Source organism: Athene noctua, chromosome 16 (assembly GCF_965140245.1).
Source record: "Athene noctua chromosome 16, bAthNoc1.hap1.1, whole genome shotgun sequence".
In the NCBI taxonomy this organism is placed as follows: Eukaryota; Metazoa; Chordata; class Aves; order Strigiformes; family Strigidae; genus Athene; species Athene noctua.
Genome location: NC_134052.1, coordinates 9,714,919 through 9,728,545, shown reverse-complemented (window position 1 = coordinate 9,728,545; position 13,627 = coordinate 9,714,919). Strand labels below are relative to the sequence as shown.

General features: G+C 41.1%; 1 protein-coding gene across 1 annotated transcript in view; it reads right to left on the bottom strand.

The window, feature by feature from the left end:
- Nucleotides 1-8,647: 8,647 nt before the first annotated feature.
- TSHZ2 (teashirt zinc finger homeobox 2) overlaps nt 8,648-13,627 on the bottom strand; it is a 233,004-nt gene continuing 228,024 nt past the window's right edge. The window contains exon 4 of the transcript XR_012634626.1: nt 8,648-9,069. The gene's annotated coding sequence lies outside the window, so the exon portion shown is untranslated. The remainder of the gene's footprint in view (nt 9,070-13,627) is intronic.

Genomic DNA, 13,627 nt, shown 5'->3' with positions numbered 1-13,627 from the left:
AGTCTTGGAGTCTTGCTGCTGAAGGTGTTCAGCTGGGTTTAGGGTAACATTCTGAATGCCACTGTGGTTAGACAGGGTACAAAAAGTAAGTGTGAGCTTTGGAAGTCATCTTTACTGTTAACCATGGCTTTCCTTTGGTGCTCTTAGGAGTTCTAAGGGTCCTTCTTTTTCCCTTTAGTAGTTTCAGATAAGCCAGACCGAGTGACACAGTTGATACATGTTCCAGTGGCTTTAGGTATCAGGTGCCTACATTGCCATACCAATTTGTGAGTTATACAGGCTGTCGAATTAGAAGTCAAATTAAAGAGCAAATCTCACTGACTGAGAAGGGGGATGTAAAAGATGTGGAACAATACAAGGATATTCAACTGAAGGTTGAAAAGTCTTTTTGGCTTTAAGTCTCTTGCATCTTCAAAAAGTGTGGGATTTTGGAGGTGTTCTTTTCAGTACTACCATGCCAGCTTTGTCATATAATTGGTTCCTCAGTTGTAAGCCACATTAATACTGCTAAAATTCCCCCCGCCCCCCGCTGCCATTCCTTTGAGATAAATGTTATTTTCAGCTGAAGTTGGGTTAATGGAAAAGTTGAGACTCTCTTTGGGAGGAAGGCCAAAACCAGGAAGAAATGGAGCCAGTGAAGAAAGCCAGGGTATTGTTTTCACTGTTGGTGTCAATAAAATTGCTCTAGCTGAGGGGTTAGTGAGATGTGCTCCTGTCTCACGGTGTGCTCTGGTTTCTACCCCCTTGTGCCAGTGAAGCCCTATAATAACTGGTTTACATAACCTACACAATGCCAGGTTCAGTTTGTTACCTCCAAGCAGATTATCCAAGGACTTCAAGTATTGTCTAAAACGTTGGAAGGAATAACTAAAATATGGTGTTTCCCTACAGTGACTGTAACTGTTCAGATCAGCATTATAAATACTTGTTTGAAGCACCTTGCTCCTATGCTTATAACGAATTACCAGTTAAGATACACAGTCAGACCACTGTATGTCTTGAAATTATGAAGAAGCAACACCCATTTTCTCTTACGAGGAAGAGAAAATCACAAAACAGTTTCTTCTTCCCCTTTGTGAAAGAGGAAAATATGCAAGTGCGTTACTGAGCAGATTTCTCTGTTCATTTGCACACACTTGAGAAAAGTGCATTTAATTAGGATTAGCAAGTCTCTAAATTGCAGATGGTTCTCAGGGGAAAAAATAGTTATGAGTGCATTCATGACATTAAAATCAGTACATTTAATTCAATTTCATCTTAATATTAATTCATAACATCTAAAGTAGTAGTTCCTACAGAAGATATTCATATGACTTAGAATTACTGGGGTAAATGAGATCTAGCATTTCCAGACATGTTACAGCATGATTACCGTGTGTAATTATGCAGATTGAGTAACTACATGCTAATTACAAGAGTGCCCATTTTGACATGTATTGTGATCTGTAACAGGGGTCGGTTATATGATATGCAGTTTTATTTAGTTTGGAGTTCATTATTAATAGATACTGAGTCCAGTAGGGGGTCATATGTGAAATACTGCAAAAATCAGTAGCTATTAGTAGCTGTTGGAGCACAATTCCAGAGAGAAGGCTGCTGGGTTGAGCATGGTATTGCAAAACAAGGAATGTTCTGGTTTAACACTTTTTCAGACTGCCACGTTGGCCTCTGTTCTGACCACGAGCCTGTAAATATGCCATCTCTTTCTTTAAAGAGTGAAATTAAAGGTGTGGTATCTTCCCAGACGATCCATTCTTAACTTTATTACTGGCTCTAGTTGAACTGAGCCTGATCTGCTTAGGGCAGATACAACAGCTTTATTTTGTACGAAAGCAAAGCAACATACTTAGCTCTGGACCAAACTGGATCTTTCTGCAGGATAATGAAGCTTGGAAATGGGAAACTCTTGAGTTGTGGTAATACCACTCCCTCTTTAGTTTTCTCCCTTTGTTTTACACTGAGGTTATCCTTAGCTCCTACACACAAAATACCATCACTCTGGGCTTCCAGATTGAGCTGGGCTCTGCAGCCTCCAGGCGTTCGGCTCTGCCATCATCATAACTTTGACAAATGTCTCACAGCTTCTGTAAGATGGGGAAAGGTTGTCACCTCCAGTCAGGGTGTGGAGCCCTCATGAAAAGAGTCACCAGTGCTCTGGTTATTTGCCCTTATTAACGGTGGAAGCTCTGAGGCAGGTCGAGGGGTGGCCCCCAGCAGCCCTGTGGGCAGGAGATGCTGTGGAAAGGACAATGCTGGCACCGAGTTCCCTGGGCTCGGGCTGTGCCAGGCGTTGGGTGCTGATGTCGGCTTGGGAGAGAGCTGGGAACCGGCCGGGGAGGCAGCAACACCCTGCGCTGGAGGTGCTGCCTCTGTATCTGAAGGCCAAGTTTACTTTACATTCCTAAATTAATTAGCAAATGCATAAAAGTAGATAAAAATAAAACAAACACAGAGCTGCTCCAGAATAGACCATACATGCAGAAAGATGTTGACCTATTTAAATTATCTGTGTAGCAGAAATCACAGTATAACCAGAAAACTTCACCGACAAGTGAGACGAACCAAAGGAAATCTGTAGATACAGAAATGTTATCTCCGATTTTCTCTTCTCACCCTATCAATATTTACTGAAATGTGTTGCTACAGAGCAGATTTAGTGTGCAGTTTAGCTGCTGGCTACCATTATTTTTGACTGCTCAAGATTTTATGATTAATTAAATAATGCATTTTATAATGTGGTACACATCACTGAGACAGACATTTCTCTGCATGAATCTTAGGTACAAAACTATCTGCATGAGCAAAGCTGATCTAATAAATAATTATGGAACTCTTTGGCATTTAAAACTCATTTTATACATAGAAAATGTTTTCATTAATCCTCTGTGAAAGTCATGACCTAATTACTGTTTTTTCGTCTTGTTGTCTAATTACTTGGAAAGAACATTTTATCCCTCCATCTTTTGGGGCAGTTTATTGGAACAAGTGAACCGGAGGAGCCTGCATTACCTGTGACAGCTGAGAAAACAGACAACTTTGTTTTCTGACGATTCTGGAAAATCAGGAAATAGTTTTCCCTTAAAGCAAAAAAATGCCCCCTCTTATCAAATTAAAAAAAAAAGTCACATGTCACGAAATATGTTATTCCAGTTTAGGGTACTTTTGAATTTTTAATATATATATGTATGTTCTCAAAAATCTAATTAAACATTGCTAAATAAAGTAATTCTGAGCAAATTGTATGAAATTTTAATGTCAAAGTTTAGCATAACTAGTTTGGGAAAAGAGAAGATCAGAACAACTGAGAGAAATTATAATTAATTCCAAAATCCATTTTCACCAAACTTGCATTTTGTTCCTCCTGTGTTCTTTTGACTACCTCTCACCAACACCTCCAAAAATCCCAACTTTTCAGCCAGCAGGCCACAGTAAGAATATATCTGCTTACATCTGCTTACAGGTTTCTGTTCTCTGTTACACAAGGAGAAATGTCTCAGCACTTCAGTTATCTTTATTGTCCAGATAACATATTTTCCAGGCTCAATTTTTTGGTAAACTTAAGCACAAATAACACCTTAACAGAAGCACCTTCCCAGTTCTCAATGTCAGCGTCATGTGTGTGTTCCACAAAGTCAGATCAGGATGAGATTTGGCACTTCTTAATTTCTGTTTCTCTTTTGATTTACCTGAAGCGTTGTGTTTGGGTTTGTACTGCTTGTCTCCTTCCCTCTGCTTGAGGTTAAAAGGAAATTGAATTCAACATTTTTATTCAAATTGGGTCTTGTAAAAGTCTCTTTTAGCAGAACCTAAATTTGGGCCTTTGACATTTTGACAGAATCTGTTTTCAGATTGAAAAGTTCCTTTCACAATAAGCATTTTGGTTGTTTTCTGTTTAACTCCAAAAGCCTCAACTTATCATTTTTCAAGCATTAGCACAATTACTTACAGATGGACCTTTTGTATTTAAAAAAAAAAAAAAAATAAATAAATTCCCCTTCTCTAACCTAGCATTACTGCTGTTTTCCTAAGATCAGGGGCTTCTAATTTTGGTAATTTAACCTGAGTGCAGAGCTACTGATATTTTATTAGTTCAGAAAAACAAGCAAACAAAATTCTCAAAGACTTGTAATACTGTTCAGTTCTTGTGCACTAAATGTGAATACTTGAATATCCTGGTACAATAAACGTTTTGGGTATGGTTTTGCTTCTGGCTTTTTGGGTTTTTTTGCTTGTCAGTGATTTTTGGCTTTGGAATTACAGAGACCAGTGTCAGGTCACCTTAATCACACTTGCATTGCACCACACCACTGACCTGCACACTTAAAAAGTCAGATTCGGTGAATTTAATTGTGAAGGTTTTAAAAATAAAGATCAGTGATAGTCTGCCACAGAAAAGGATGTTTTGGCAGAGAGTCAGCTCTGGTAACTGAGGAACTGTAGCTATACATGCACCATTATAAATTTAAGTTTAGTATTAATGTAAAATTAGCATCAATTTTTTTTTTTTTTTTAAAATAAGCTTCATATTTAAGGTATATTTCTCTGGGTAATATTTCTTTTATGTAATTTAATGTTGCCTTTGCAGTAGCACCTCAAATGTCCAGCGTCAGCATTGCAGCCCTCTTCTGGCTGGTCACTGCAGGAACAACCAGTAAGCCAGAGGCTCCAATATTTCAAAGGCAGACTTCATTGCCATTTGTGTACACAGTCCCTAAATACATTACATCCATAAAAGCACCATTTCACCAGCAAAAGTATGTCTTTTCTGCATCAAAAATGTCGCAAATACCTTTCAAGTGTTAGTACCATTGAAATAAATATTTTCAGTATGTAGGCAGTCTTTGTTTCCCAAATGCTCTTGTTAGTGTTGAGGTTTATCTGATTGTCTCTAAAAGAAGCCTCCTCCTCCCTCAGTAGGACCTTTAATATAGTGCACTTAATATTTTAGGGACTCGGGTGTATTTTGCAGGACAACCGGAGGCAGTATCAAAGGGTTTAGCCTGGATTACTGTTTGGGCTGCAGAAAACTCTGACAAAGCCCTAAATTTTACCAAGTGGAGTGGTCTGAACCTTGGTCCACAAGACTGCAGGGGTCTGATGGGCTGAGAAAGAATAAAGGCAAAACTTGAACTGTGTTTCCCCAAAGCACAGCTTGGATAAGAGCCTCTTTAGAGCATGTGCCTGGTGCTTAAGGTACCACACAGTCCTGGGGCAGTGGGGAGCTGGGTACCTGCTGAGAGCTCTCACCCCCTCTTGTGCCTTTGCTGTGTCCTTACATTGGCTGAATGCCACAGGAGCACACCCCTTTTCCTGCATACTCATTTATGGTGCCAAGTGCGCTGCTGATCATCAAAAACAGGGCACGTGAGCACATGTCATTTGAGGAGGGCCCTGTTCAGTCCTCGTGTACGTGTGGCCCAAATCTTGCCGTGTACCTGGTGCGGCTGGTTAGTTTTACCTGCTGCGATAAAAGCCTGGCCCTGTCCACGACTGCCAGCACCAGCATACTCCCGCTCCCCGTGTGACCTGGTGGTTGGAGGAGGAGAGGATCTGCCACCTCATTGTCCTGGGTGGGTTAAATGCCAGCAGCTGGGGTGTCTGTGTGCTGCGCCCTGGGAGGAACCCATCATCATCCTCAGGTCCTCAACTCCTTCCCATGAACAAGGAAAGATCTTCCCAGTCAGTGGGGAGCAACTTGATACAAACTGAACTTTTATTCTTTGTTTAGGATTGTTTTTCTTGTGATATTTGTTACTTCTCTTTCCACGAAGACTTGTTTCCTTTGCAGCCTTTCCTGTCCTCAGCCTGAGGTCTGGAGCCCAGTTAAAAGCTCGGTTTGCTCCAGAATTGCCTCTGAGCTGGGGCTGAGGAGTCAGTGTAAGCCAGGAACAGCTGCTGAGGGTATGTAGGGTTGCCTTTTGTTCCTCTAAACTTTTGTTTTCCTGACCATAAATCTCTCTAATAAACTGCCCCGAGTGACATAAACCTCTCAAGCGGCTGGGCCAGGCATGGTGTGCTCAGCAGCCATGGCCCAGACTGACTCAGCTGCGTGCAAACCACCGCAAGAGCTGAGCCATGCCCCAGCGTCAGTGGATGTGTCCCCGGCCCGGGTACCCCCTCACCCACAGCGGGCTGTCTGCGAAGGGCAGCCGGCTTCAATGGCACTTCTGTGCTTTTAAATTTCTGAGAAATCTGTGGATCCTTCCCATTTGGTGGTGTCTCAGGAAGGTGAGACAGATAAATCCCACTTGTGGCATGGCAAACCCCAGCCAGCCCCTGGTCCCAAGCTCTCCTGTCCTGCCTCCCACAGACTCGGTCATGTCCCACCTGAAGTCCTTTGTACCATGACCTTGGTGCCCTTCTGGATCTAATCGATCTCTCCTTAGTACCCGGACTTCACTGTCAGACCAGCTATTTAAATTGTAAAACACTCAGCAAAGGTAGACAGAATTAAATTTATTCCTGAATTGTTGAATAATGTAATATTCGTGTTGTACATAAAAGAATCACAAACCACCCAGCCTGATTTTCCTATGAAAACATTTAACTTTTATTAAATCAAGACAGTTTTAAGGAGCAGCAAAAAATGAAAGCAAAAACAACTGAACCAGCTTTCAAAGTTGCCCTGTAGCCAAAACATCCATCTGAGAAGCTGAAGGGTTGATTTTATTTGTTTGTTTGTTCTTCTGTTGGAGTGTATCACCAATAATTAAAAAAAAAAAAAAAAAAGAGAGATACAAGTTCAAACTCTTGGAATAAATTAGAGCAGTCTCTTAAGCCTACTGAGAGCTGCCTACAGCTGGTTCGGCAGTCTCCATCAATACGGGAACGCTGCAGCCTGGGTAGGCACTTGATCCTGCTGAGCCCTGGTCCTGCCCAGCCGGCTGGACCCGGGGCTCCAGGACAGAGGGGATGTGGCTCCCTGTGGACCACGGTCCCAGCCCCGCAGCCTTACGGGGTGGCGTGGGCCAGCAGTTGTGTGCAAAGGCATGAGGTGAAAACATGCTCCAGTGGCGCGTGTATTGCTGCTGCGTGGAGTCACTAAAATATCTGGGGCCAACGTTTGTGTGCCTTGCAGGTGAGACTCCCTTCAGGCCAGGATTTGGCCCTGTACCTGTGAAACATGCCTAAACCATTAACTATTCTTCCGAGGAAAGTGGCAGAGGACCCTGCGTGCTGGAGTTAAGTCAGAAAGGCTAGACAAAGCCCTGGGGAGCGGTCTGCGGGGAACAAACCTGTATTGGCAGACAGCAAGATAAATTGGATGATCTAATAGTCCTTTTCCATCTCTAAGTTTTATGATTCATTTGTTATTTTAGTCATCTATATATATTTTTTATTTTACCCTAGAGGGGTTCCTTGAAATGTGTGCAATATATTCCTTTAAAAAAAAAAAAAATCACTTAAAAAAAAAAAAAAGTCAGTGTTGCAGGATCCAAGGCACTGTCTCATAAGTGTATTCGCTAACGAACTACCCAGCATGTCAAAGTTGAAGGGTGGCTCCTGCAGGTCAGCTGTGGGTGCATGTGTTGTGGAACGGTCACACCAAGGAGCAGGTGGTGGGGCGAGGAGGGTGCAGGGCCTGTCATAGTCTTTGGCTCTGCACAGCGGGGATGGGTGGCTGACGAAGGGATGGGTGATGCCCTGGTGGCCCCTGTCCTCCGTGCCAGGCTGGAAAGACCCCGAGGGGAGCTTGGGGAAGGCAGGACATTTGGAGGAAATCGGAGGAGAAGGGCGACGGCAGGGTGGGGGGACACATCCAGCACTTTCCTCCCCTCTGCTCTCCCTGCCACAAGCGTGGGGACAACTGCCCTCTCCTTCCATGACCAGAGGGCACGTGGGTGAGACAGAAGGGCTGGCAGCAGCGTGGGGAGGCAGCTCTGCCCGCGGGGCCACGGCTGACGGCGGCCCTGCAGCGCCGGGGCTGAGTTGCTCATCGGATGTGTCGTCATGGCAAGAGGAGCAGCAGCAATTAAATATGGCTAACAGGTGATACTGTACCCATCAAAATTTAATGAGTACAAGTCTCAGGAATCTCTGCCACGGAGAGCTTTGGCTCATCGGCAGTAAATAACCCCTCACGGCCGGGGCGGCAGCGGCGTGTGCTGCTTCACACGGGTGTGTGACACATCACCCCGCTCGGGGGGATGTTATGGGGGACAAGGGAGTGCTTAGGGAAACTAAGTGTTAAACAGAGCCATCCGTCTGAGGGGGAGCACTTGAGAGAAGGGTGTTTGGTATCTCAATCATGCCTGGTTTATGGCTAGCGAGCCTTGAATTTGTGTGACAGCAGCCCAATGCCTCGCTGTAGATTACACCATAAATAACCCAGGCATGGAGTGGTCAGAGGAGCCAGATGAGGGAAAGAAAAAGATCTGTAGAAACAAATGCAGGGTGCTGTAGTTGGATTTTTTTTTCTTTTTCCTATTTTAAGTGATTATTATTTAAGGGAAAGGAGGCTGCTAGAAATTGTTTGTGAGTTTTACTGAAACAGGCACATTCCTGTGGTTTTTTTACTCCCACATCCTCTCCAGGTCAGTCTTTTTCTTTCTCTGCAGAGAAAGAAAGGGGAAAAAAGAAAGAAAGAAAAGAAAAACCCACACAAAAATCAATCCATCAAATGTCATTACAGATTTATTAAGCCTGATGTAGAAAGACTTTTAACAGTAACATCTTCAGAAAGCATAAAAAGAGCACTTCTGTTCAGTCTTGTGCTTTGAAAATCTAAATATATTTTTATCATATAAATAATTCTTTTCATGTTTTAAGTGCATCTGTTTTTTTTTTTTTTTTTTCCTTTTCAAATTTCCATTTTACAATTGGCCAAAACTGAAGTCTGCATTGACTGAAATGAAGCCATTTGCAAAGCTAATGATGTTGTGAAGCATGTCTATGGTGAACCATATCAGCTAGATTTCAGAAAGGTAGTTCAATGAGTGCAGCATTAAAATGAGGGACAGCCTCCAGCAAAATCATAATTGAACACACCCAAGTCCTTAATGTCTGCAGTTGGGTTTCCTGATGCAAATTACGATAACATTTCAGATGTGAGCAGTCGCTTTCCAATAGCTGCAGTGGAAAAGAGACATTTTATGCCACAAAGGAAAGAATTACCATGTTTAAAAATGTAAATAATATATGTATAGAAACCTTTTTTATGGAAATGAGGCATTCAGGATTATGTGAACAGTTTGGGCTATTTTTTTTCCTTTTAAACACAACAGATAAAGATGTGTGATCTATTATTCAGGGCTTTAATTACAGTTCTAAAACTGCAGTGATTTTATTAAAAAAAAAAAAAATCCCTGGGCATAAAAAGTAATGTTTTCTATGTTAAAGTTGAGGGATTTTTTTTTTTTTTTCTACAATGTATTTACCATGGTAAAATACAGAACAAAAAAAATCACCGTTAGTAGATTTGAATGCTGCAAAATCATACACAGAAATACATCTTAAATGCACTGGAATACAGTCATCTTCCTGTAAATCAGAAAAGGCCTTAGATAAATAGGTTTGACCTGATTTAAATTTAATGAGATACATAGTCCTGATTGTTAATAATTGGTTTGGGGGAACCCAAAACAATAAAAGCAGTAATCTCCTCTAGTATAAATTATACGAATTTATTTAGCAATCAACCAAAGGGAAAAAAAAAATCCTATTAACATTATCAATTTGTTTAGTTTAAGTTAGTTATAACAAGCAAATAATTTGAAGCAAAACTGCCAGCGAGGCTTTGAGAAAGGCGGCGAACGCCGGGACGCTGCGTGTGTGCGCTGGAGCTCCAGGGCCACTAGGTGGTATGGTCCCCCCAGCAGAAAGGGGTTTGCCACTGCAAGGCCCATTCATAATCATCAAAACCAAGTGAAACATGGTTTTGATTAAAACAGCCTGTTGGCTCAATAATCTTAGTAATTTTAAAAACATCCTTAATGTGGAAGAAGAACACTGCAATGTCAGAAATGGCCTTGGGGCCCATTATAAACAGCAACAAAATAAATAAGGAGGAGAAATGAGAGGTCATGAAAACAAAATTAAGCTAATGTTTCAAATTTTGACAATTATGAATTGTTCCTCCAAGAAGACATTAAAAAAAAAAAATTCAGGCACTATTAGATAAAATACAAAGAGAATAATTGTACATGTATGAGTTTTCCCATGGGACTAAGCATGCTTTAAAAGCAAAACTTGACTTAGATTTCCCCTCTTCCCCCCGCCCCCCCTTTATAGCCAGCAATTGGGCAGGTCTCATGCAAACACAGACTTGCTTCTCAGAGTTCCTCCAAAAACTCATCTCTAATTCCTTTATGAGCCATTAAAAGATGATGACCAAGAAAACAAACAAACAAAAATTACAAGCATATTTTCTATACAAAAAAAAAAAAAAAAAATCCCCCATCATGGACCAATTTTTGTAGGAAACCGAAACAAGCAAATATAACAAAATCTGTGTTCATAACATGGCAATATAGTTAATATATACAAATATGTACAGTATAAAAATGCATCAAAGGCGCAACTTTTCATCCAAACAAGCTGCAGTGCACAATGAAAAGCAGCTTGGCCCCCCCTCCACTCTAAGTATACAGGCAATATATTCTATACAGCATGCACTTGTTACAAAATTAGTGCATAAGCACTGAAACATTCTACAGATAAAGTCACCGTGAGTCCTCTCGGAAAGGAGTCCCATTTACGTTGTTAATATAAAAAAATGTGTTTAATCTTTCCATTTTGCGATTTGTAGTATATACATTTTTTTTTTTTAAGAGAAATGAGCTTTTGATTCTTTTTTTTTTTTTTTTTTTTTTTTTTTTTTTTTTAACCAAAATTCTAGACCTAACACCACGGGTCACAGATGTAACCTGAAGATGCTGCCAATAACAAACTTACTACATACCACAAGTGCTGTGGGTGGGCAGAGCAAACCCATCAAATTTACTATTATGGTCAACTATGCTCTATTATTTAAAATGGGGGTGGATCTCTCATAATTCATGCTGACATATTCAAGATAATAAAACCCAAAACTAATGTACAGAAAAAAAAACCCAACAAAGGATTAATAAGTGGTGCCTGAGCACTAGACAAAAGGGCATATTGTACCAGAGACATATGACAGTGAAGTACCCTGAGCCAAATAAGGACTGTTTAGCTTGTCAGCTTTTGCAACCTGTATTGCACATTCCAGCATTTGCTGCATTATAAAGCCAAAATACTGCATTGTATGTCCTGAAGATATCTGCTGCTTCGCTTGGTGCCAACAGTGCCCAGCTGTTACTTCAACCACAGACTCGTTGCCTGTTTATAAATAGATTCACACACACACACACACACACACATACCGTGTGCTAGTGTATGCACCAATACATGAATGTATACTGGGGGTAGATATCTGTATATAGCTGCATATCTACCCAGATATATACAGATATGTATGTTTTTAATGTTACATGGACCGGTTAGTAAGTGAAAACATTGCCCATATAAATCTTCCACATTTGAGACAATTGCATGGATGTTAAAGTACTGTGAATACATCCTCACCTGGGGCTGATGCCCATGTGGGGATGTGGTTTTCAAGGGAAAGCATTCCTTGCATTTAATGTAGCTGTATTTTTGCAAGATGTTATTTTCATTTTCTTTTAAAAATATTGATCTTTCTTTCCTGCTAGCTCATCTAAGAGATCTAATGAAAGAATTCGTTGCCTTTACTTAGATCAAAAAAAGAAAAAAAAAAAAAAGTTTGCTCAGCTAGATGGTATGAACTCAAGCGGAGATGTACGATCTGCCAGGATTAGTATTTAATCTGTTGTCTCAAACAGGGCTTCTTACAAAGGCCTGAAGACATTTCATGAGCTGAGAGTGATGATGAACTGGAAGTTTATTACTCTGTAGTTAAGTCCAGTGGTACAGCTATTTCACTTTTAAAAATACTCTCAAAGAAAATATTGTACAGACACTTTGGTACAAGAAACAACAGTGTCATCTTAAACTTTATCTACTCTTCACATTTTTGCTGGCATAGTTAAAAAAAAATGACCACTAGTGTAGACTGAAGTGTACTGGGGTAAAAGTGCTTGCACTGGTATAAAAGTGGTCCAGCAAAGCAAAATAAGCTGTACCAGTATAAAGTGCTTTATAGCGATACAACTGTTTTTACATTAGGACTTTTACCAGCATAGTCACATCAATAACAAAGTTTTGCAATCACTTCCCTGACATAACTATAAAACTTCTGAAGTGCAGCCTGTGCCTTAGATTTAATCTGCACGAAGCTAGAGACTGTCTGCTGAAGTTGTTTTCAAAACCATCTAAACATGTTAGGAATCCAAGGTTAGGACCATGAGGACAGTGTTTGAAGCTGTGTAGACAGAGGGTAAATACACTGAATTCAAAGGAGTAGCTCTGGATTTACACCAGAATAAATTAAGTCAGAATCTGGCTTCTGTTTTTGAGAAGTTGGGATAAATAAAGCTGAAGACTGAAATGAAACCAGAGGGAGGCAGTTGCAGGGACGATTGGGAATGTGCTGGCGGGATGCGGCGCAGCGCGGGGGACGCACACCCTCTCCCCAGGCTTTTACGCTTGGCATGTGTTCATCTGCAAAGGTATGTTGCCTTCTGTTATCACTGTAAACTCATTCTTTTTACTTTCTGCATTCTTTCACTTTCCTTCAGGAGACGATTGGAGAACAAAAATCCTGAATTCTGCATGCGTGCGTGAAGTCAACCAATGCAGGAAATAATTAAGAAAAGAAGAAAAAAAGAAAATCCAGGAAACATTTCTCTCTGGAATCACTACCTAGTGGCTCATCCAGGGCCATCAATAGAAAGACTTATCTCAACTTCAGGTGCTGACAAGTCAGGACCACAGTTTGATGAAATGTGAATTGAAATCTGCCTTTAGAGGCATGTCATTTACTCTTTAGTTACAAGTCTCAAAACGGTACATTTGCTGTGGCCCAATCTGTCACGTATAAAAAAGGCTCAGTTTACACCTACCAATGTCCAGATCAAACTCTTCAGCACCATTACTGAAAAGTTCTTAGTTTTAATGAAATTCAGTAACCTCTTGCTGATCGTTTTCAACCAAGGACAGAGGTTTGGCAAAAAGGAAAGTTGCAATCTGTGGGATAAGTTGTGACGGGGGGAGCAGGAAAACCAGGCCAGCAAGACCACAGTGTTGTTAACCCTGTTGTGACTTTGAAACCCAAAGAGAAGCTGCTCTGAGCTCGTGGGTGGCCAGTAAACAGGAATTACAACTCTATGTAGCTCCTAAACACAGCTTCTTGGGAGCAAAAATAATATGTCAGGTTGCACTGTAAGAAGATGGGGACGTACCAGTAGCAGTTTTTCAGAATATACAGACGTGGTTATATCAGGGCTCTTGCTTGGGGACAGATGGCCTTTAAAGCCTGCTGTAATTGCAACATATTGATCTGGAATCTGTGATCAATACTGTCTTTATAGAGAGAATTTTAAATATAAATTGCATCGTATATCTGTTTGTGAAGACAAAAGTCCTATGTGACGGAGATCCACCTCCACTTAGCTGAGGCACTTTCTCCAGCCTGAGAGTTACGAGGCAAGCGGAGAGGGGATGGGGATGGTGGCCTCAGCCCAGC